The following is a 24,557-nucleotide window of genomic DNA, read 5'->3' as shown; positions in this document are numbered from 1 at the left end:
ACCTACATCTCAAGTAAGTACTGTTTAGGTGTTAGAGTGCCATAGTCACTTGTCAGATTTTCCTCCTTCTCTTCATTTCAACTTTTGCCCACCACCTCTTTCCTCTACAGCAAACAAAAAAATTTGGACATTATCAGTCACCTTTGCCCTGTCTCTGAATACCCCAAGTATAACAGCGTGCTTGGCGCAGCCAGCAGTATTTGGAATGAAAGTAGTTTCATACCAATCAAGTTAAATTATAACTCATACTAACCTCAGTCCAAATTCTAAAAAGACCACCAGCATTAGACAGAAAAACGTCAGGGATTCCTAACCTGGGAACTACAGCCAGCTGTAGCACAGGAGCAGAGCCTTCCAGGCATCACAAGTACTTGCAGCTTCAGAGAATCAGCTTGCAAAAGCCTAACTGTACAGCTTTATCCTCCTGGTTCCATCTGGATCGTGGCATTAAGACAGCAGCAAACTAAAATCCCTGCTGAATTGAAGTGATTGGAAACAGGTAGGTGCTGTGAGGGGATATGAGCTGGCTGGGCATTGTGTAGCTTGTGCCTCTGCTAGACAGTAATAAAGTAGAGAAGAATGGGAAAGAGAAATGACGAATTAAAGTGTAATAGTCCTAAAAAAATGGGTTCTAAAGCAGGGAGTTAGAAGAGAAAAGTAAGAGTCGAAGCTGAAATCTGAGTTGGGCTACAGCAGTTTTCTGTGAACTTGTTTCAAAGTGGGTCTCAAGTCTTTCCAGAGAAAGGTGATCAGTTTAAGCATTTAGGAGGCAGCTAAGAAAAGTAGCACTGAAAAAGTCCATAGAAGGTAAGATAACACATGATTTTAACTTTTTCTAAGGCTGTTTTTTGCTTTGCTTCTCCCTGTAAATAAACCTAAAATGTGGGAAAGGGAGGTGGCTAGTTAACTAAGAAGGTCATGCACAGAAGTTCAAGTCATCCCTCCTGCAGCTTGTCATTGTTGCAGGCATCTGCCACTCACAGGAAAGTGACGCCCACTACCCATCCCCGCTTGCTGGACTGGCCTTTTCTCAAGATGAAGCTCCCTCTAACATAAATCACTGCACTCATCACACTGTTGCTGCCTACAAGGCCCACACAGCAAATGGAAGTTGCACAAAAGCAGTGGCCACTCCAGGACAAGGCTTTCTCCTTACTCCACAAAACATGCCTTTTTGCATAGCTACAAGCCTGCCCCAACAGGATTCACTTTGCTCATGATCACCACAGCAAGCTTTTGCCCACCATATCTTGCCTCACAACCCCGTCACCCCTAGACAAGGCTCCTCCCAACATATCCCCAGCCCTTTCTTGAGAGATTTTGTCCCACTTACTGGTGGCTACTGCTTTCCAAATACCCACTTTTCACAAGACTAGAAGCCTGCTCCAGACACGAGGCACTCCACTGATGGGTGAGGGCCCCCCCACATAACAGGTCCTCTCTTGGAAGACAAGCCCACCAAAACACGAGGAGCTCAGCCCATGAATAGCATCACCACTCTCTCCTGCCACCCCCACCACCTTCACACCATATGGAAGCTGCACACATGCATGTGCAAGTCTTTCAGAAGGCTGTTCTTCCCCCAGCAACTCACTTCTCACAAGACCACAAGCTTGCCTCAATTAGCCTATGGACCCGTGCTGCCAGAGCACGTTTCACCCTGCCACCTTCAAAGGCATCTGCTCCTTCTGGACAAATCCATTTGTCTGTTCCCAGCCATCCTCCCTGCCCTCGATCCCTTTTCCATAGACTGCAAGCCCACCCAAATGCTTATTCAAGGCACTTTGTTGGTAAACACCATCTGGTGTGCACCCTTCCTGTGGAAGGCATATACTGCTCTGCACTTTTCCTGTCGAAACCTTTCCTGACATCATCCAGTGAGTACTTTCTCCACAAGCTCACAAATCTGCTTCGGAGGAGACCCTCAGCCTCTGAACACTGCTGTGGCCACATTCCTACTGGTCTCACAGCAAGTGGAAACTGCTCACAAGCGTGTGTCACTCTGGGACAAGGTTGCACTGCTCACTGGCAGCTGACTTCTCACAAGAGTGCAAGCCTGCCCAAAAGCTATCCCCTCACTTTAGGAATACCACCATAGAATCATTCCACCTGTGACACCCACACAAGTATCTGCCAATCCTTAAGAAGGATTCTGCCCACCCCCGCAGGCCATACCCACCACTCCTGCTCTAGGCCTTCTTTCTCCGTTTCATATTCTTATTTCTCTAACTCCACAGTTTACTTCAATTGTGATCACAATTTTGAGCAACATAGAATTTTGTTTCTATGTGTGCAGCTGCAAAATAATTGTAATTACAACAAGCATGAGAAGTGACACAATTGTTTATTCTTGGCTTTTCTTGGGGTGTTAATGATTAATTCTTAATGTTTCACACTTCCCCCTTAAAAAATTTAATACAGGCCTGATAACTAGAGTGAATAGCTCTTTGATGACTATTTCTTGGTATGATAATAGCAATAAAAAACAATCAAGTAAAGGCTTGTTTTGAAGAGAATTTTAACTTAATTCCTAGAAAGGTTCCATCACTGCTTTGTTTTATATCCTTTTTCATCTTGTCAACCTTTTGACAGTTTCTTTAGCAGTAGCATGCTGAAACTAAAGAATTGATGTCTGTTAGAAAGCAATAATTTTCTAATCTTTTATAATTTCTTTAAAAGTTTTAATCTAGTAGTTATATGAGGGGCTAAGATTGTTTGAGACTTAAATATGGAGACAGCATACAGATATTATGAGATAAAGAGCCACACCAACTTCTAAAATCTAACTGTATCCTTTACTTTCTGCAAAATGAGGGAAGTGAGCTTTCAGTATCTTTAAGGAACAGTTGAACACCTTAAACCCTAGAGAAATTGAACTTTTCAGTGAGAATTTATGGGTGTTGCTGTAGTGTTAAAATAAAACACCTGTTACAATCTACCATAAAGCAGAGCATTTAACTTTGGCAGTGTTTGTTCCTTGTGGAAATGAGTCCAGCTGTTTGCTGTAATATCTACCCAATAGCACACAAGCTTTGGACAACCAATAGCTATGTAATCTTGTTTTCAAACCACAAAAGCTCTGGACCTTGAGGCTGAATTGTAGGCATGATTAAAACTCTTCTTCTTCTTAAAAGTTTACTCTGTGGTGTGAATGAGGCAGGCTTGTTTCTGCCCAGTTCCCTCCTCTTTCAAGATTTTTCAAATTATGTGGATGTGTGATTTTTACCTTGCTTCTTTTTACCACACCTTCCTAATTACATTGATGATGAGATTGAATGGAGTCCTTTTTTCTTAAAAGGAGAAAAGTTTTATGAATGAAATTTAAATGTATACCATAATAAGCTTTTTATTTGCTGGCCCTGGTAGATTGCCACCTACCTAACTTTCATATATTTTATGTAAGTCACTCTCTGAGAAATTATTTCTGTGAGTTTTCATTTCAATACTGAATGGAATTAGTGATAGAAGCCTTGAGTTGGGCTGAGAACATGGTGAAGATTTTTTTTTCCATAAAAATACCAACAGAACAAACAAGTGTTTTATGCTTACTACTGAGGAGAAGAACAGCTTCAGTATCTCTTCTAGTATTTTTCCAAGACAAGACTTTTCTTTTATTGCTTTCATAATATTGGATTAGGAAAGCAGAGTCAACTAAAAAAACACAAATTGTATGCTTACCAAAATACAGTAATTCAAATACAAAAACCACGTTGCACAGAACAAGACTAGGCTTCACACTAATAAAACTTAGTGTAGACGAAATCACTGTAATATGTCAAGAAATAGTCAAAGTCAGAATAAGAACTACAGTTATCTTCACGCTGGATAAAGCATCTGTAGATGGAGTTTTGTTTTGCTACTATGAACTAGTTGTATTTTCTACGGCAAGTGTGCTTTAAAAACTACCTGATTATTGCTGGTAGAGAGATTTTTGGTGCCCATGGCTCCTGAGCCTTTGAGAGAGGTGAGAGAAAACTAGCAGAACACTAACTTTTTTTGCTGTGGCAAGTTAGTGAAAATTCAAACTCTGCTTGACTCATAAATTAAGTTATAAGTTAGCCACACAATTGATCTCAATGTAATCCCTCTGCCTAGTGCTGCTGGGCAAGGCACAAGAATTAGAGTGTAAACCATTTATTATGAAGCAGCTGAATCCTCGTGGAGTGGAATATGAGCTGGAGTTATTTGCACAGTTTTATTGGTGCAAAGCTGGAGGGGAGTTTGCTTTTCATGGCAACTGTATCAACTTTGGCAGAGGAACAGATCTTTAATTTCTTCAGAGAGTCTTACATCTTTAATATTTTCATTTTCAAGGAAACAGTGAACTGTTTCAGTGAAGATTTTGAAGTGCAATGTACATGTAAAAATATCCAACCGAATACCAACTATATGCCAAAATAAATGATAGTTACAACTGCATTTACTACAAGAAATGTAAAAGCAACCTTTCAAAAACCAACTGATAAGTGAAAAGACTCTGTAATAGCACTCAGAGTAGGTATTTTCAGGTATTTCTGCATTTGCATGGCTTAATTGAAGATTCTCTTACTCTTCACTGAGACTACTGTTTCAGTCATACTGCTGTAACCAAGTTAGCTTCCTGCTTTGCACTTGTTGGGGGTACAGTCTTGGAGTTACATTGTCTGGGTACAATCAAGTGAGGATTGGAGGCAATAAGGTTTAAAACTACAATGGTAAACTAATTTCTCATTAGATGTGATAGGATAAAAAGTTACTTTTAAGTCTTGGAATCTGCCATAGCATCTGCTGACAGGTAAAGACGAAGCACGGTTTGCAGTCCTGGTCACCTCAGGTAGTCCACTTCTGTTTAATGATATAACTAAATACTAGAAATAATTACACCTTATATACTGCTTTCATTTATCCCTTTTGAACATCACCGGCCTCCTAAGAACTTCCAATGTAGGACATTGCTGAAAAGAGAAGAGATAGAAAAATTCATCTTCTCTTAAGTCAGGAAATGCAGTTCTGGGTGAAGGAAATGCCAAGTGTCTACTGTAGTATAAATGGTATTTCAACACAACTGGCCACAAACCTCAACAGATTTGCTGCCAATTTATTCTTAACTGGGGCAAAGTGCTACAAGTAGTCTTACCTGCTCTTCCTGTAATTGCCCATTCTGCTGTTACATTCCTTGTTAACTCTGGGGCATTTTTATCTAGATTGACCCAAAGCTTCTTAGTGATAAGGGAAAACTGATGTATCAGAAGCAAGGCTGCAAGGAGAGGAACTGTCAGGTCTGGTGCTTCTGCCACATCAGTTGTGAATTGAGAGTTAAAGACTCTTATGTTTTACTATTTACACAGTTTTAGTATTGTGTAACTTTCTGTTCAGACTCTTTCCTCCTTTTTGTCTCAGAGGCAACAAGTTTACAAGTGCTTCCAAGGCTCTGTCAAGTTTGAAGTAGGCAGTGAAGACTCATACTATTTCTGCCCTAGACAGCTGCTTGGCTCTGCCTTACAGTACTCAGCTGTGACTAATAGTAAGTGGAGGGATATAATGAACAACTGGAAGCTTGCACAATAATGTTATTCAAAGTAGAGTGTACCATTGTCAATATAAACTCAAATATATTCAATGCTATCATAATAACCTAGAAGCCTTCCAAATTGCCTGGTAGACTCTGAAAGCCCTCCTTACTGAGACTTTATAAAACCCTGGCATATTACATTAAATAAATGGATGTTCTGATCTTAAGCTTTTCTAATGGAGATTAAAATCTTTGACAGTTTTGCTTTCTACAGTGTAGCCTTGCATAGGGCCATATGTTGTACTTGAATGTGCTAAAGAATCTAGCTGAGATTGGACAAAATGTCAATTCCCTGAGGATCTGAGCACCTCTTAGGTTTTTCCTTTAATCTCATAGTTGTACTTTTTATTCATACTTTGAAGCAGCTGCCGTTTTTTCCAACATTTTTCATTTTGAAACTTGGGATACTAACACAGACTTCTGGTCAAGGCTTTGCATTCCAGCAGTGTTGAAATTTGGCTGCTAGTACATCATGTACTTTGAGGTTGGGTCCCGTGGATAATGTACAGAAACCCTGTATTTAGTAGCAGGGTGCTAGTTCCACTAGCTGTTTACCTTTTTGAATGGTAGGTGCCATGAAAATAAGTGAGAATTGTTTAGAAGAGCTTGCCATTTAAGAACTACACAACTCAGTATTTGGTAGCCTAAGGGTACAAGAGATCAAATTTATTTGTGGGTATGAGCTTGCAAGTGATGGCTACAGCAGAGAAAGGAGGCAACAAATTCTCCATTACAAATGAGTTGCAGATAAATTTGTTGTGCTTCCTTGAAGCCAAACTGCCTCTGTCCCTCCTAGCTCTGGAAGTGCCCCAGATCTGCAAACAGGGCTCGTTCTATGCAGAATTGAGTCTGCTGTACGACTAATGCCTCGGATAACAGCAGCATGTCAGTGTCAGTAGCTTTTAGCCTGTTAACACACTAACTGGAGTTTTTCAAGTGTCCTTCAAGTAGCACGTAATTTTTTTCAAGGAAAAAATAAGATAGAGCTCACAAAAATAGTGGAATATTGACTCTGTTGAATACTTGTAACATTTACTTGATCAGTGATTGTTTCAACTCAGTAGCATGCTAACTTATAATAAATCCGGCTTTCACTGGAAGAAATTGGCTTTTTTAACAGTCAGAGCTTCTAGAATCATATGACACTTGACAGTCTTTCTTTCTATCTTAAAAAAGTATTTCTGGTTCATGAAAACATAAACCAAAGTGCACTGTAAAGGTGGTGCAAAGACTGGGGTAATTGCACACTCATTATTAATTGATCTATTTGGCAAAGGGAGTAGCTAATCTTTGTTTTTAATGTTGAGATTTTTATTTAGTAGTGCAAGAAAATTAAATTGTGGCACATGGTTGTTTTGTTTCTGTAATGCTTTTCTTGTGACTTGAGACATGTTTCCTGTGTTCTTACATGATCTGTTATGATTACAGCCTCGTCTTCACTTCTTCATCCTGCCCTCCCAAATATTGCTTAAAAAAAAAAGCACCTCTTTACATTAAGCCTTTTAGACTCATTTTCTCAAGGCACCTTTAAGAAAAGACACTGTTCTTGTTTAAGGAAACTTCACGAGGACGATTGGTATAACTTGCCCGAAGTCACTTAGAAGTCAATTTAAGCTATTTACAAACATACATATATTTGCCATGCCTAAAGAATACCTGTGCCAAAACCTCTACCATATATGAAACTGCTTGAAAAACACCTTTAAGTAGAATAGTGAAAAATAGCGGTGTACTGAGATTAATATACATGTTCTTTCCATATTAAGGTTTATTGGAGGGCTTTTATAGATAAAGCTCTTCTTTTGTCTTGATGTTTGATCTCTGTAATGAGACTAATGAGTCTAAATTTTCTTCTGGTTCTATAGATGCTGATGATATCTGAGCTATGCATTTTAATTTCACTTAATGTACTTGCCTTCAAATTATGTGTTTTATCACTGGCAAAGAGTCCAATTCATATTCTCCACTGCAACTTTCTCTACTGAATAGAAATGAAAGTGTATATGTGATCTACCAAACACAGATTTAGAATGCTAATTCTAATCCCCCTTTCCTTCTAGTGCTGATTGAATTTAGCCTAAGTGAATTATACTGCTGTTAGATTCCAGTTCAGTTACTTTAAATCCTGGTGGATGGTTAGAATGTGCCCAGATATTGTCAGTGCCCTGCAGCTGGGCAAATGTAGCCAAACATTTCAACAAGCGATGGGTGACCTAGCACAGCTCTGTTATACATAAATGCACAAGGAAATCTTCAATTATGTAGCTCTCTTTAAATAGTTGAATGTAATTTTGTAGCTGAATAAAATACTTTGTTTAGTCTTACAAAGGCTGTGAAGTAGACAAGTTGATTCCTGGTCACTTTAGATTTTCTGGTGCAGCAAAAGTAGTAAAGATGTCAAAATTATTAGCAAATTGTATATTAAAAATAGGTGTTGGGTCATTCACTTTAAAAAATACAGACATTGAAAGATTTCAAAAAGCCTCAGTTGCACTTTCAAAATTTAAAGTTTATGGGGACAGAACTTTAGATGTTAGGTGCTCCAGCTGGATTAAACTGTCCATGTACCTTTCAGCTTTATGTTGGAAATCCTTGAAAATAATTTGCAAGCTGGTTGCAAAATGGGATTTACTTCAGTATAGGCATCTAAATTCAGAAAAGTGATTCTGGGAGCCAGAGCTGTTACTCAATCTTCAGTTAACCTTGGGAACTGGGGTTTGTTAGTCTGGGGATTGTAAAGTGGGGGGGGGGAGGGTTAAAAAGGTATATTGTATGGCTTTTATACATACTGAGATAGCATTGTAGCTTTGACAAGTCTCAGCATATTAACACCTATTCATACCAAAACCCAGACAGGATTCATAAATCCTTTCTCTGCCTGGAAGCTTGTTCTGGCATCCCTCCTCAGAAAGCGTGTTTAACACTACTTCCTGGTTGGGTTTCTAAACCATGGGGAAGGTGCATAAAGGCGCCTTTACAAAATGGCCTGGTGCTAAGAATTTACCTCCTGCACGTGAGTTGGGGTTTTTCTCCCTCTGATGTCACTAGGCTCTTAACCATGTTTCCCACTTCATTTGTATACAACTAGAAGTCTTTAAGCTAATTTGACTTCTTGTTGAAAACTCTTTACTGAGCTGAAAAATGTTTCACAGGAAGAAAACATGGTATTGGTACAGGAGTGGAAGCTTGAGGCAAGGTTCCCACTCCACCTGCATGCGCCAAACTGTGAGATACCACAGACGTTTTCATCATAGCTATGGTAGCAAGAACATGCCCTTAAAAACATGTTACTAGCTGTTGCATGTATGAAGACGAGATTGTTAATTTACATTTGTATTACACACTTTGCAGAGGTGACAATAACAATGTGTAGTAAGCTTTGAAGGGCTTGGGGGTTTTGGGGTTTTGTTTAAAAGAACATCTGAGAAGTCTGTACCACAATATTTGAGGGTTTTAGTAGTAGAATTCTCATTCTCCCTAAATAGATACACTATGCTGATTTTTAATATGCTGCTATATTATGCTCATTAGTAAGCATTCACTATGTACTGCAACATCAGGAGAATAATCATTTTTTATCGTTAAAAGATCTGCATGAAAGCCTTTCAATATCAGGAAATATCCTGTTTTTTCTCTAAAAAAGTGAGACTACTAGGCACATATTATGTGCATGCCATTGGTGACATTGTGTTGGTAATTTCATTTAGTCTTGTAAAATCAAAAATAGATACAAGAATGCTATTCTTGTTTAAGTGATGCAATTCATAATACCCTTCTAAGATGGATTAGGTAACCTTATTTAACTCTATCCTTTAGAGGTCTTTAATAACGTTAACATATCTGTCATTCCCATCTGTTTTAATTTAAGGCTGATTATGCTAACATGCTTTAAAACTGCAAACCACCTGACCATTCAATATTGTTTTAAGCAGATAGAGCTTACAGTATTTTCGGAATATAAACACAAAGCTTGCTATTGTGAAGCAATTAATTTTATTAGGCTTGTCCTTGTTTAGTCTACATTTAGTCTATGTAAGCTTGGAAAGCTATTAACCTTTTTTGAGAAGCTTTTCTTGGTTTGGAATTTCCCCTCCCCCAAGCGAGCTCTGCTAACCTGCTACTGTTCCTGTAACTGTCAGTTTTCTGAATGTGTCTCCTGGGAAATAAATGAGCCCTGCTGAAGGTTAAGGTGTGAGTAGTGAGCTCAGCAGCCATCCTGTCAGATGGGCAAGGAGGTAAAGGTTTGATGCTTCCTAACAAGTAACAGATTTGATTATGCTTCTTCACTGTGCGTGGATGCAACACATATGTTGTACATGCCTTATGGGGCAGTAAAGGCTGCCATGCAGGTCAGAGAATAAAGGGCAACACTGGAAGGGTACAGGCATATTCTCCATTATAACCCTGCACATTATCTGGCAAGCAGAGTGCAACCCTTTTTTTCTGGAGTGTTCTCATTTCAAGGTATTCATATTTTCATTATAACTGAATGTTTCTTTCAAAACAGAATTATTGGGACTGCTATACTATTGATGCATTAGGTTAAATCATGTATTTCAAGAAAGTTTACATTACAAAAGTGCTATCATTTTTTAATGTGGCTAAATTGTTTGTATTGGTAATTGATATCCACTGAATATTTTATATCTCAAAATTTAAAATAAGCTGGAAAAGATGGCTAATTACAGAAGTACTTTGCTGCTTCTATAAATTGGTTTTGTGTATTGCTGTGAAACAAGCAGCATTAAATAAGTAATCAGAATTGAAAAGAAACTGCTGCTGGGGTGACAAGGTATATCTTATTGATGATCTACATGAGCATATTTAAGGAATGGTGAAAGAGACTGGAACCCAGAGACTAATAACTGAGTCAGACCATGATTATGCAGTGGATTGCAGTAATGGAAATGGAAGTTTGGTGGAAGTAGACTGCTTGAAATATGCTCGATGGCAACACTGAGTAGGGACACGAGGGCTATCATAGTATTGTTGTTAAGAGTTATAATAAACAAGCAGGTATTAGTATGTTGAATATTTTTGTTCGTTTCAGGACGACTTAAATGACAATTCAGTAAACTGAAGCTAAAGATCTAGGGAAATTTAATTGACCAGAAGCTCTACAGGGGTTCTTTTTCTTCCCGTGAATGTCATCTTTTGTCTTCCGTCTGTAGCGTCCCTCTATCAGCACAGATAAGTGTAGTGTATTTGAATAACTATGGTACTTCTAAACTGAAGGTGGCATTTCTTGTTCTGATAGTTCTGTTGTTGTGATATTGGAAAGTAGCAATAATTGTGTTTAAGTGAGCGTTTATAAATAAAATGTGACATATGGTTAATTATGTCAAGTCAGTCCAAGTGTGCCACATGTGGGTAGTGTGTATAAGTGTAATACAAAAACTGATGGCCTGTTCTGAAATTACAGGAACAAATCAGAGTTCTGATCTTTGCTAACTTGCTAGGATTGCATCTTCAAAGCTCATTTAAGTTTATAACCTGATATGATATGCAGGGACAAATTGGTTAACTGCTTGTGTCTGTAATTTTCTCAACTTGAACTACTCCATATTCTTACCAAAGCACTGGCATGTCTGAAGTTCAGTAGATACAGGTTATACCTTCTGTTATTGGTCAAACATCTTATATGTCTTACATGTCATCTTATATGAAAAACTCACCAGTCATTATGATAGATTTTCAGTTCCAGATGCTATACTTTCTTTTAAAGGCTTCCAAATGAACTGAAATATACTCTTTAATACAGCCATAGGGTCTACAGATAACGTGTTCTCAGCTGAACTGCTAAACAGACAATTTTATTTATCTCCCAATCAATACTGATGAGACACTTTTTTTACCCTGCTTTACTTTTGATGCCTATCCATTTCCTCATGTTTAAATACTTTGTTCTTTCCACATATTTGTGGATTCTCTACAGAAAAAAAAAAGAACTTGTCATTATAATAATTAAAAGGTATGAAGAGTTAGATATAGACAGGGCTTCAAATAAGTTATATCTAAGAATTAGACTATGTAGATAGTGCAACCTAGATGTTCAATTCCTTTCCTTCAGACATCTTTAAGTGGAAAGAAAAAAAAGTCTCTGTTTTTCCAGCTCTTCTGGAGCAGTTTGGAGTATTTCTGTTTCATATATATGTATATATATGACTATATATATATATTCAGATAACAGGAGAACTGGGCAAGTTTTTAGCACTTTTTTTGTGCCAAGCTAAAAAAAATCATCAATGATTTACACTTCATAAAAGCAGTGCTGGGAGGAAAATGTCTTGGGGTTAAGTAACTTTGAACTGCATCTTTATGTGAAAGAAAAGCATTAACTTTAAATAAATTTAAACATTTTTTTTAATGTTCAACTTTTTCTATGGACCATATGCCTTTGGCACTGCAAAAGGGAAAACCTGATCTTAAATAAACATTAAGAAAAGGTTTGTATGAGCCTGAAAACTGATTTCCTGGAGTGAGTGGGGTAAGGGTGAAGATGAGTTATTTAAAAGAACAAATGGGATAAAATAAACAAAAGTTGATGCACTTATTTTTTGTGGTTGTATTTATCTTCAAATGTTTTTTCTTTGCAAGGGGGCAAGGCTCATGGGAAGTTAGTTCCAGAAAAGTTGCGAAGACTAATGGACTAGAGGTGAGCTTAGGCACTAAGTTTTACTAGTTTTGTAGGGGAGACTCCACAGTAAATGATTGTTTCACAACCATCTTACAAATGTGTCTTTCTAGATACAGCTTCTTCAGTTCATAGGCTGTTTCAGTGTGATAACTGGGCACAAATAGGGACTCCTTTTCCTATGGATCTACAAGGAGATGAAGAACCATAATACTGCAGTCATGGAGTGAGAGGTAGGAAGCACAGGAATGTCTTTATTAGAGCCTTATTAAGATACTCCATTAGAAAAGAAAGTCAAGGCAGCTGTTCCTATTTCATCTGCAAATATTAAGACCAACAATGTTTATTTATAGCGCTAGTTAATATCAATGCAAATTTAAGGTCCCTCTATTAATGGCACATTAAAAAAATAATTTTGGAGTAACTTCAGGTGTTTCCATTAACAAATAATGTAGTTAGACAAGATGGATCTGTAAAATATGGAGTGCCATGGTTCTGTTATCAACACTGCACTTAAGGTGGAAATACTTCACAGGATCATGCTAGAACTAGCCTGGATTGAGTGAACCAAGATGGTACATCTACCACAAAAAAACATGTAATTTGTGTTATTGAGGGATACTTGTCAATATAGACAATAAAAGATAAAATTCAGACTTTAGAGCATATCACACACTAGGTAATCATAGTTCTGTAAAGTGAGACTTTTTAGATTCCCATATGTTTTCTTACTTGTGTAGACCTTCAAACTAATTATCACTCATATCTTGATATATGCACATCTAAGATGATGCATCAGAGATTAAAGTCAGTTTATAATGTCAATTACTTAAAATTGACAAACTGGAATACCACCTTAAAGAAATGCTAGCAAGTTTCTGTGTAATCAAATTCAAAATAGCTAATTAAGAACTACCAGATATTTTGTTCTCTTAATATTTATTGGATTTTAACTGTTTGAGTAGGCAGCTATTGGATAGACTGTTTCCATTAAATGCCTTCCTTGAAAATATATAGTCTTTAAGTAATTTTTACTAGTTAGGAGGGGAAGGTCAATCTTTAGGCAGAGCAGTGCAGGATAAGTTGACATAATCATCAGTGCCTCAGGGCTACCACAGAAATACATTGCCTCAGTTTAAGTAAGGCCAGATTTTAATAAAATTTACATTTTAATTTTTTGTGCTTGCTAGACTTAAAAACAGGCAGTGTTTTTTATAGACATAAAGGCATTTCGTGTGTACTTATTTGGATATTGAACACATGTTCTCTTTCTGTAGAAATGTGTTTGCTTGCAAGCCTGACGGGTATGACACACAAGATATGCCAAGCTGGTTTTATATAAAGGTAGTGCTTGCAACTGTGCTGTAACAGCTTGAAAACTGGGCCCTGTGTTTCTCAGCAATGGGCATGGGGAAGCAGAGGTTTGAAGACCTTGCCAGAAAGTTTGTGAAACACACTAAAAACTTAATAAAACTATTTGAATAATGTTTATATAGACTTAGAGTTCTAGTGCTTCAGGGAGTCCTTTCATAAAATCCTGTTTGAATTTGGCAGTAGTGACTCTGTAGTGCTGTAGGTATCAAAAGAGCATTTAAATATCAAGGAATTAATCTTCAAGATTAGTGTATGGAATAACTAGTAGGAATAATGTAGAAATATTAATATCGCTATCCACTGTACAGATGAAAAATTAGATGCATCATGAAAATTTAGATTTAATAATCTGAAATCTAGAAGAGCAAAACTGCTTTAGTATTCCATGCAATTGCTGTGTTCTACTTGAGGTAAAACTATGAGGAATCTTGCCAGTATTGGTCAGAAAATTATCTGTGTCTAGGGATTTTAAAAATATTTCTCAATTGTTGGATCACTTTGCTCAGTTGGAGTGGTTAGGTAAAGGTGTATTTGGGAGGACCAGTGAATGAATGGTGTTCTTGATGAATGGTGTAGCAGTGCTTTTGATTTTCCCATGTGAAAATTGATGAGTTTATTCTGAGCTATAAGTGATGTGGGGAATGACTCAAGTGTGAAATGAGGTGTTGCCATAACCTGGTGAAAAAAACCTGCTGTTTATACTAGAGGGGGGAGGGCTGGTGGGGGAGAAGGTGTGTAGTCCTTCTATATAAACCTCAGTGCTCTGCAACAAGAAAATTCTTGCCAATCTCCACTAAAATGAGGAAATGTCATTTGAGTTAGCTTGCTTTATTAGCTCACACTCTTGAAACAACCAAAGTATGTTTTACTGAAGTAGCCACAATCCTTGCAGTATTGCTGAGAAAAGGTAAAACAGACTGAACTTATACCATATAATTGTAATACATTTTATAGCTCATTTGCTGTACAATGAATATAATCACATCTTGTCAAATTAATGGAAAATTATTTTCTGAAGTATTCTAATAACCAGATTTTTTATTGTTTATTTTATATTTCCCCAGAAGATATTGTTTATTTGTCATTTCTCCAGAAGATTTTTTTTTCCTTATGCTATGTTCAAAAATATAGAAATCATCCATGTCTGAGGGCTACTACCTACCACTTGCTGTGAAGTACAGGCTGACAAAATTAAGTAACGACGTCGTGTCTTCTCAGCCATACTGTTATATATAACAACATCAGAGTAATGCAGTATGGTATTCATAAACATGGAGATCATAAATATACATTTTATTTAGAGCACCATAGCTACATGCAATCTGTGCACTGGAATTTTAAGTTCTTGCCCTTTCCTAATGTCAGCATAGCTTTTGGTGTAGTGTTTTTGCACTTGTGCATCTTGTTTGACGCACTCAGGATAATGCTTGCTTGTCTTCAGTGAAGAATGTGGCCAAGATGCTGGATCAGAACATAAAGGAAGTAGAATATACTATGTACGTGTACAATGATTTAACTAGAATTTGCTAGTTTTGCTTAGAAAATACAGTCAAAAACAAATTAATATGGATTTTTTTTGATGGAAGTTTTTCTGATGGAAGAAGAAATGCATGTTAGCCAGTTACCCTAAACTACCTACTCAAGGATCCTGTGAGGTCACATTAGATGACAGATTTGATTAGAATAATGCTGTAGAAGAACAGAGAACTCAGTTCTACCTCCTTCACAGAACTTTGGACTTAAAACCATTTAGGATTAAAATTATACAGTGGCCTTTGTTACTTAGAACTAAACACCCTAGTCTTTGCTCTAATGCCATTATATTTAGGGCACTGTGCTTGGTCTTAATTGACAGTGTATAAAGGAATATAAAAGAATTTGTGCCCCTAGAACTAAAATTAGAAAACACCTTGAGCTGCTACCTGGAACTATTAGTGAAGTGTTTCCTAGGATGATAGGAGAGTATCTTGACCCATGAATGAAGGTGTGCCCCAAAAAGCTGGTTTACAATTGTGAGAGCTCAACAGGGAGGAACTTCTACTCAAGGCCTAATAGAAACTGTTTTACCTACAATAAATGACTTTTGCATCCTGCAAATGAATTGAAGTGTTGTAAACACACCCTCATGTCCTGTAAAACTGATTAAGATTATTGACCAGAAATGCAGAAATATATGAACGGCTGAAGCTTAAGGGTATCAGTGATTACAAATCCAAAAAATATCCATTAGTGGGTACCTACTGGGTTGTAATGCTTAATATTTTAAACAGTTGTCAGTAGCTCAATTTTTCTTTAAAAAAAAAAAAATTCTTTTAGTACTTAGGCTTTAATACAGCGGTTGCTCTGAGATTTTTTTGAACAGCTGAAAATTTTACACTTGCCATTTTAAATTAGGGTAGTTGTAACTACTTTTATTTTCTGTAGTATCTCACCTTAAAAGACTCAACAGAAATAATATTTTGCAGTTTCCTATTAAATGAGAAAGATCATATTGGAAAGCTGAGGCTGAAAAGAATTTGCTGCTTTCAATTCATTGTGAATTGGAGGATTCAGATTACATTAAGTAGCTATGTAATATGTTGCAAAGGTGGAGAGCTAATGAATACACAGATTCCAGGACAGAAGACTCTGTGTGCTGAAGTAAACTGATATTCTTGAGCTTCTATTAATCTATTCCCGTGAACAGACCTGAGCTAGCATCAGAAATTGTGGGAACTGGCTTGCATTCAGGATTCCATTTTGGTCTATTCATATTTTGTGAAAAGGGGTGGATGGGGAGAAACTTTTTTTATGCAGTGTAATGGTTTACCCAGAAGGTATGAAAACATGAATAAAGATTTTTTGAATTGAGATGATTGAATGAAAATGCACATGCTTTTGAGACTGATGGTCATAAGTTTCTCCTAGCCTTATGTTAGCTTTCAGATGCACCCAGAGAACTGACTTAGCTTTACACAAGCTAACACAGAACTAGAAGCACTTAAACAGAATTTATGCTGCATTTTTGCTAGACCAATGGGTCTTATTGACATCATTACACTATGTCCAGTCCCTGAATATCTGACCTCTGAGAACCAGTTTATTATGCTTTGGGTATTTCTAATGATATTTTTCTGCATGGCCCTTTTTAATGCAGAGTTCTTAAGACAAGAAATGAAATTATTTCAATCCTGAGAATAATTCACTTACAGTAAGGCCAATGGCCTGTATCAGCAATAGTGTAGCCAGCAGAACTACAAAAAGGATCTTTAATGATACTGTGTTCCAATTGTACTGACTTTTTTCGTGTATAACTACATGTAGAAATACAATTGTTATTGGAGCCTGCAGAATTTTTTCAGAGAGGTGTCCCATAGGAGAAGAGTTGTAGCACAGTAATATCTCTTTAAGCACGGTCTCCCTGCAGGGGACTTGATAGAAACACCATCTCAGTTACACATCAAATTCATAGAAACTAATTCAAACACTACATAGTTTGGCCTAACTACTAGGCTATTCATGGAGCTGGATGAGCAAGATACTTTTCATGGAAATAACTACTTTTCAGGATTCAGGTTATAATATTAGATGGTATATAATAGCTCTGCAGTTTGTAAAGGTGTATAAATATCTAGTCTCTAATCCTGGCCTGCTGAAGTTGTAAATAGAAAGCTTAGTTGTACACAATAACTTCAGCTTTTATCACAGCCATCCAGCCAGGTGAGCCAGGAGTTCTATATGTCACTCCATGATTAAGGTAAATCAGAAGCACTGCAGAAATAGTAATATCAATATCACTTCAGTTTGGGTAACATATTCCTGAGTTGTACAAAAAGATGTGTGTGCATAGTTTTTAGTCCTCCTATTTAATCTGAAATAGCATCAGGTACACAATTGTGGAGTTGCTTTAGACAGAGGTCTGCCTGAAAAGCAGGAACAGTTTTAAAGATTCGATTCAGACTGAATAGTATGTTGAAATGTAGTTTATGCAGAGCACTGTATGTGCCACCTGAGCAGCTAAACTTGCTCTGTAGTGCATGGACTGACAGGAGCTGGTGATGCCACCATTATACAAGAGTAGTGTGAATTGGATGGGATGAGAAGGTACTTCACATGTGACACTGAGGCTATGAAGGACTCTGCACCTGCTGCTCTACCCACTCTCCAAGTCTGCAGAACCTAGCCTCCTTCCTGGAACTTAAATGTCTACACTCCTGAGAAAATCCTGTCTGCCTCATGTGCTTCTTAAAAGGAGAGAACTTGCAGAGGCCTGTAGGTAGCCTGCCCAACTGTGCCCAACCAGTTCTTTGCTGTTATTTGAAAGAACTTGGTAGTCTTCAAAATGAATCAGATTGCTTAAGTCTGACATTTATGTCTTCACTAGAACACAAGGAAACTGCAGAAGGTGCTTAGTATGCCCATCTGTTTCAGAAACATGGCAGGCTTCAAGACAGCTTTACCTTAATATGCCTCTTTGAATGTGTATTGGAGAGTTAAGGATATTGAGTATCCCTTTCTCAAATAGGAGTATCTCTTAGAAGACAGGTGAATAACTTTGGAGATACTAATTTTGAGTTATCTGCTGCTTTTCTTTAAGATTCGATATTGATCAGATCAAACCCAACTATTTTCCTCCTACTTAGAGTGGGAAATAATTTGAGGTTTTACTTGCTGATGACTACTAAGATTAGTCATTGTAGCTGACCAGTAGTCTTTAAATTTGGAGCATGAGCAGCTTCCAAATACTTTAGGAAGTAAGCCATTTTTTAATGAAAAAGCTTTATAAATGATGTTTCAAAACCTACTTGTATGAATTCCATAAAATTATTTAAACCAACAGGTAAAATTACATGTGTGTAAAAACAAAGAGTATAATGCTGAGTCTGCTGTCTCAAGCAGACCTTTGTTTACATGTGATGGATTAGTTTTGATGAGTCAGATTTCTCTGCAAGTGAGCAATCTTCAGAATTGTCTTTGGATAGAGAAATTAAGGCATTTTGCTCTCACTCTATTAACATCACTATTTAGAACTTATACTCTAGCCATAAAGGTGCTTGTGTCAGGAACTTTTTATTAGAATTAGGGTATCACTGTAGGAAAGCTGTATTTGCCATGAGATTTATTGGTGTGAGTCATGTGCTAGGAGTGTTGACTATTTTGTAATTTCATAGGTAGTACACCTGGCAAGTCTGTTCAGTAGCTTTCTCTTAGCTTAATTCCAGCAATATTAATTAGCTGCACATTGCAGCAGCCACATGTTTCCAGGTTTTTGAATATCACTGTACTGATTTAAGTGTAGTACCACATCTCAGTACCAAGATACAGCACATCTTAATTTCTTCTATAATTAAGTCTTACCTAAGCTTTAATGTTCAAAACAGAAGTGGCATCTCTACAGTTGTTTATCTTCAGAGCACAAAGGAACAGAACATACGTGGATATAAGTTACAATACTTAAATCTTTATAGAATTTCAACATCAGATGTGTCACCAAGAAAGCTGTGATTTATAAGTTTGATAGCCTCCACAAAAATACTCTATTTTTCTAGTTTTTATACTTTTCTACTTCAAGGACATCTTCCTTCATAATTACGTGCAAAAGATGAATCTAGTGGAAGCTAATACAGAATTCTTCAGCACTAATTAGGGGGAAGAGTCTTTAAAGAAACCTGGGATCAGTGGTGTCATGAGACTTACTTCCCCTGGGTGCACTCTCCCAAATGGGTACTTGTTTGTGATGATGATCCTGAAAATGCCCTACTTGAAAAATGTATCTATTGAAGACAGAGTGAGTTTTAATGCTATTAGTAACTTATTTCAGGGTCAGGATTGTGTCAGCTGCTGACATTGGTGGTAATGAAAATACAGCAGAATCTGAAAACAAGTAGAGACTGTGGCAGCCACCTGCATGGCCTTTCCGCTCTCAGTAAATTTTCGTGCAGTGATTTCAATAGAAGGTAATTTCCTAGTGAAAAGTAGGAAACTTGTCATTTTAACACAAGTTGGCAGGCAAATGGTTGAAAGTCTGTACCCCAGTTCAAATGTTTCCTAATTAGTTGAAATGTTCCCTTTTTTTCTAGTGTGAACAAGTCCCAGAGCGCAAAAGTCTGGTGAGTTGAGAACATGGAACTGCTGAGAAAGACATGGAAGAGGCTTTATTTTCTCATATAACTTGCACTTTGTAAACAAATTTATGATTTCTTTTCTATCTTACATGGCAGGGAGCAAACTGGGATCCACAAATATTTGTAAAATAAAATGTCTCATCAATAGTACATTATTTCAGATATTAACTAACTGATAATTATAACTAAGCAGGTGTCCTTCTCCTGAATCTTCAAATTTATCAGCAACCTCAAGCTCATGTTTTCTGTTGGTTTTTAATACTTTCATTACTGTGTTCTATCTTTGCTATCTGTCTTCTGTGACCTTGTTTATCCTTGGATGAACTGAATGTTTATGACCCAGTTTTGCTTAACAGGGAACATGCCTTTTATGTCTGTCAGTTTTCTTTGACCTCATCTTAGTAATGCCTGAAAGATTTTTCTGCTGTATTTTTGCACAACTCTCATAAAGCAGCTTCAATTGGTTCTGCTGTTGCTAACTCATCTGTAGCTTTTTGTGCCTGCGTCAGTGTCCCTTTAGGAGAAAAGTCTGTCCTGCCTCTAATGTGACTTACCTTTCCTGAAATGAAGCTTCTCTTCTTATTATCTGATTGTCCTAAGCTTGACTGAGACCTGTTACTACTTGAATAAAGTATTTTAAGTATTCCCAGTTCAAAAAAAAGGGCTAAATTCACACTGTCTTCAAAAAGGACAATGTTTCATTTTATTTTTTAAGTATTTTATATAAGAGAAAACAAAGTCTTCTTTCCCAGTAGAGCAATGAAATGTATTGGGACTCACAAAACAGAATAACAAGAAGCCCTAAAGAATGACAAACTAGAAGCCCTGAAAACTAAGCTCCCAAGTTACTGGGTTCTATGGTTCTATAACCACCTATGTGTGGTTAGGAGCTTAAATGTTCATCTGAAGCTTCTTCTTCCAGATGTGAGGAATGCAATCTCTCATGGTGGCTGAAGTGACTGGAAATCTGCATTCCACAGCTGTTGGTAAGGACATAGGCATATTTCTTTGATCTGAGCAAGCTCATCAAAATCAAAATATTATTGTCAAATATTGAAGCATCTATTTTTTGAGTAAGAAACTATGTCGGAAAACTTTGAGCCACTCTATTTTCATAAAACCTGTTTATAAACAGTTATTTGAAGGGATCCTTGGGTGCCAGTGTGTTGTATTTATGTACTGACATTTGTATTTCTGGGAGTTTACATGTTGCTTTATGTAGTACTTACTCTGGAAAGCTTAGTCTCAGGTTGGATAACTGTTGGACAAGTGCCATTACTCATCTTTTTAAATTAGTTCACCTCTAGCATAACAGTGGACTTCAGAAAAGTATTTTTCTCATGTTCTGTTTATTGTACATCTCCTGCCATGACTCTTAACTTTTTAGAATTTGTCCAGAACTTAATTTCATGTTGATAATCATGTCAAATTTTTAATGTAACTCCATTTGCTTCTTTGCAAAAAAACAGTTTCTGACTTTCTGCTGTAATTCTGACTACTTATTCAAATGAGTTTCATTTCTGCACAGCTGGATGCATCTAAATTAGAACTCAGATGCACGTTGAAAAAAAGACAATATTTCCCCTGTGTTGCTCTAGAAACTGAGGTATGTTAATGATAAGGTCTTTATGGCTTTATAGGTGAAATGAAGTCTCACTATAAGAAGGTATTTCTGCCTGCATTATGGCATGATTTCATTATTATTCTTGAATAGAAATGTAATATATGGTTACATTCTACATTATGAAAGCTACCTAACAATACAGAGTTCATAAAAGGCAGGTTTGACAGTCAAAAAGGTCTAAATCAAAGCAAATGCTAGAGCAGCTAGTCCACTTTATTATTGGTTGGTTGGTTGGTTGGTTTTTAGTCACCGCCACCACCACCACCAAGTGATCATTATATTTACTGGTGTAGGTAATCTTCTGAGACACGTAACTAAAACTCTTGCTTTGATGGAAAAGTTCAGCACCTTTTGTAGAATGTTTGAAAATGCTTTTATGAAACCTTGGATTTATTTTCTTTTTTTCGTTATTGAAAATTAAATATTTGCAATTAGAAAAGTTTTGACACAGATTTCTAGATCTGTTACTGCAGAATTGTAATCCAGAGTAGAAATGGTAGAAGCTTTCAATTGCTGTGGGTTTAGGGCACAATTACTTTAACCTAAAGTATGAAGCTGAAAGGACAATTTTCCAGCTTCAGTTAAATTGTTTGTTTCCTTCATATGCCTCAAACTTGGCAGCTGTTCTTATAATCAGTGGGTCAAAGTATGTTCTTGGCTATGTTGACCCAGCTGTGTACTGTTACAGCTCGTGTGGAAATTGGAAGGAAGAAAATAATCCTATCAAATAGCTTATGGAAACTGTTCATTTCAAGCAAGATGACTAAATCGCAAATGCACACTTATTTGCAAGGTAGATCACAGTTCTCAGTGTGAGTAGAAGGAACAACCCTTAAAAAAAGGAAAACTGCTGCTGAGGGGCATAGATGTCCTCTATTACTACCACTGACAATTGCCTGAATTTTTCTTCTGAGAAATTTTGCTGTTTGTGAAGCATATGGTAAGTGGTTTTATTTTCAGTATATTTGAGTAATTGTTTTGCTTAATGAATGAAAAAAGTTTTGCGCACTTAGGAGTAGTGATTTGGTTAATGAAAGTACCTCCTAAATAAAAACATGTCAAGGAAGCAGTTACACCAATCTAGGCCTGTTCACCAAGTGTTGCTATGTGGATTTGGTACAAAGAGCTTTTAGGAGTCTGGGAGCAAGAAAGGATCGCTAAGGCTAAGAAGAAAAATTGCCAGGTGGGCAAGAAGTTTCATGTAGAATGCTGCCTGATTGACCAGACTGACATTTTGATGCATTTGACCTTCCTGCATTTGAACACTACACCAAGTGAGGACAGATCCATAAAACAGCTCTGGGACATGCTATTAGGGTTACTTAATATTCTCATTCAATAGTGATGAAGCCTTTCTGTAGTACCTCTAAGTAACTTAACAGTGTTTTCTTGTGCTAATTTTTATTCTCATGCAGTAAAGTCTGAAAGCTGTAGATCAATATTAAAAACCCAAGAAAGTGTGTCCTGAGAGGAATCTTAATTATAATAATTTTTTTGTAAGAGTGAAAGTAATCTATCAAGAGTTCCTTGCTTTTTATTTTCTACAGCTATTGAAAACCAATGGATCACAGGGATATTTAACAGCAAAACAGAACTACAAAATGTACATTTTCTCTACCCAGCAGCACCATGAGTACTGCCATTCTTCCTCTGCCTGTACCTTTCCCATTTCTGGATGGGATATATATCCAAATCACTATTGTGTAGGTTGGTCTGGTGCAGAGTGAGGTGTAGGAAAATCACACTGCAATCTTCAGTAGCTGGAGGTTTTTTTACAAAATACTGTTTGTTTTGGGTATTTTTTTTTAGTCCAGAAGGTAAATGTAGAATATAATAACAGAATGGCTGGCATTGAAAGGGGTATCTGGAGATATTCTGGTCCAACTTTTCTGCTGTCAGAGCAGATACAGCTAATGCAAGTTGCCCAGGACTGTGTTAAGATGGGTTTCAAATATCTCCATGACTGAAGTCTCCAAGATCTTCCTAGGAAGCTTGTGCCATTACCTGATTATTTTTAGAATGAACTGTGGAGTTTTTGTCTTATGTTTAAATTGAATTTCCTGTGTTTCAGTTCATGCCCTTTGTCTCTTGTCCTATTCCTCGACACTACTGAGAAGACTGGCTCAGTGTTTGCTTTTACCTCACTGGGGACATATATACGTAAGATTCCAAACATGAAACTTATCTCCAGGCTGAGCAGTTCCAGCTCTTTCATATGAAAGATGCTTCAGTTCCTTAATCATTTTCCTGGCCCTTTACAGGTCTTCTTCTAGGAAATGAGGAGCTTCTATGTAAATGAGGAGCCCAGAACTGTACCCAGGATTTCAGGTGTGGCCTGACCAGTACTGAGGGGAAGGTTCACCTCCCTTAGCTTATTGACAGTGCTCTTTCTGCTGCAGTCAAGGGTACTGTTGACCTGATTTGCAAAGGTGACTTGCTGTTTTGTGTTCAGCATGTTCTCCACAAGGATCACAAGGTGGTTCTCTGCAGAGGTGCTTTCCAGCTGGTCAGTTCCCAGAGTGTACGAGTGCAAATCCTCCTCAGGTGCTGTACCTTACACTTCCCTTGGAACTCTCTTAGCTGCTTCTTGGCCCATTTCTCTAGTCTGTTGAGGTCCCTCTGAGTGGCAGTGCAGCCAGTTAGCAATATTGGCCACTTTCCCAGATTTGCATCGCAGGCAAAGGAGCTGAAGGTGCCCTGTTTGCATTGTCCAGACTGTCAGTGAAGACTGACCAAAGGGTGCACCCCTGGTGACGTGCTGTGATCATGCTGATGATCATAATTCTTTGAGCCTGGAAGTTCAGCAAGTTTTCTAGTCTATTTCATTGACCACTTGCCTAGTCTGAATTTCATTAGTGTGAGGATTTTTTAGAAGACTGAAAGAATTTGTCATGTCAAGAGAGCAACTGCTGTTCTCCCCTCATCCACTGAACCAGTAGGTCACTATCAGTTTGCTAAGCATGATTTTCCCTTCATAAATCAGTAATGAATATTTGTAATCACATTATCCTTAATATGTTTGGAAAATAGAGAAGCTAAAATACTTTGAATAAAGTTTGAAGATGGGAACCCTTCAAGGAATCTGATCCCTGTGATCTTTTTTAAAAGATACTGTCAACCTTATTGATGTCTAAACTATTTTAATCTGGGTTGTGTGAGTAGTGTGAAGTGATCCTGATATATTTAGGCTGCATAAAATCCAGGGCAGAAAAAATGTTGATGCTACTCTTGATATTGAACTGATGCTTGCTGGATTTTATAGGTACATGA

The 24,557-nt window shown here is 37.3% G+C and overlaps 1 protein-coding gene across 1 annotated transcript in view; it reads left to right on the top strand.

The window, feature by feature from the left end:
• The first annotated feature begins 284 nt into the window (after positions 1-284).
• SORBS2 (sorbin and SH3 domain containing 2) overlaps positions 285-24,557 on the top strand; it is a 208,262-nt gene continuing 183,989 nt past the window's right edge. The window contains exons 1-3 of the mRNA XM_069013875.1: positions 285-499; positions 19,619-19,648; positions 20,586-20,649. The gene's annotated coding sequence lies outside the window, so the exon portion shown is untranslated. The remainder of the gene's footprint in view (positions 500-19,618; positions 19,649-20,585; positions 20,650-24,557) is intronic.

The sequence above is a fragment of the Aphelocoma coerulescens genome, chromosome 4 (genome assembly GCF_041296385.1).
Source record: "Aphelocoma coerulescens isolate FSJ_1873_10779 chromosome 4, UR_Acoe_1.0, whole genome shotgun sequence".
Classification (NCBI taxonomy): Eukaryota; Metazoa; Chordata; class Aves; order Passeriformes; family Corvidae; genus Aphelocoma; species Aphelocoma coerulescens.
This window is presented reverse-complemented; position numbering and strand designations above follow the sequence as displayed.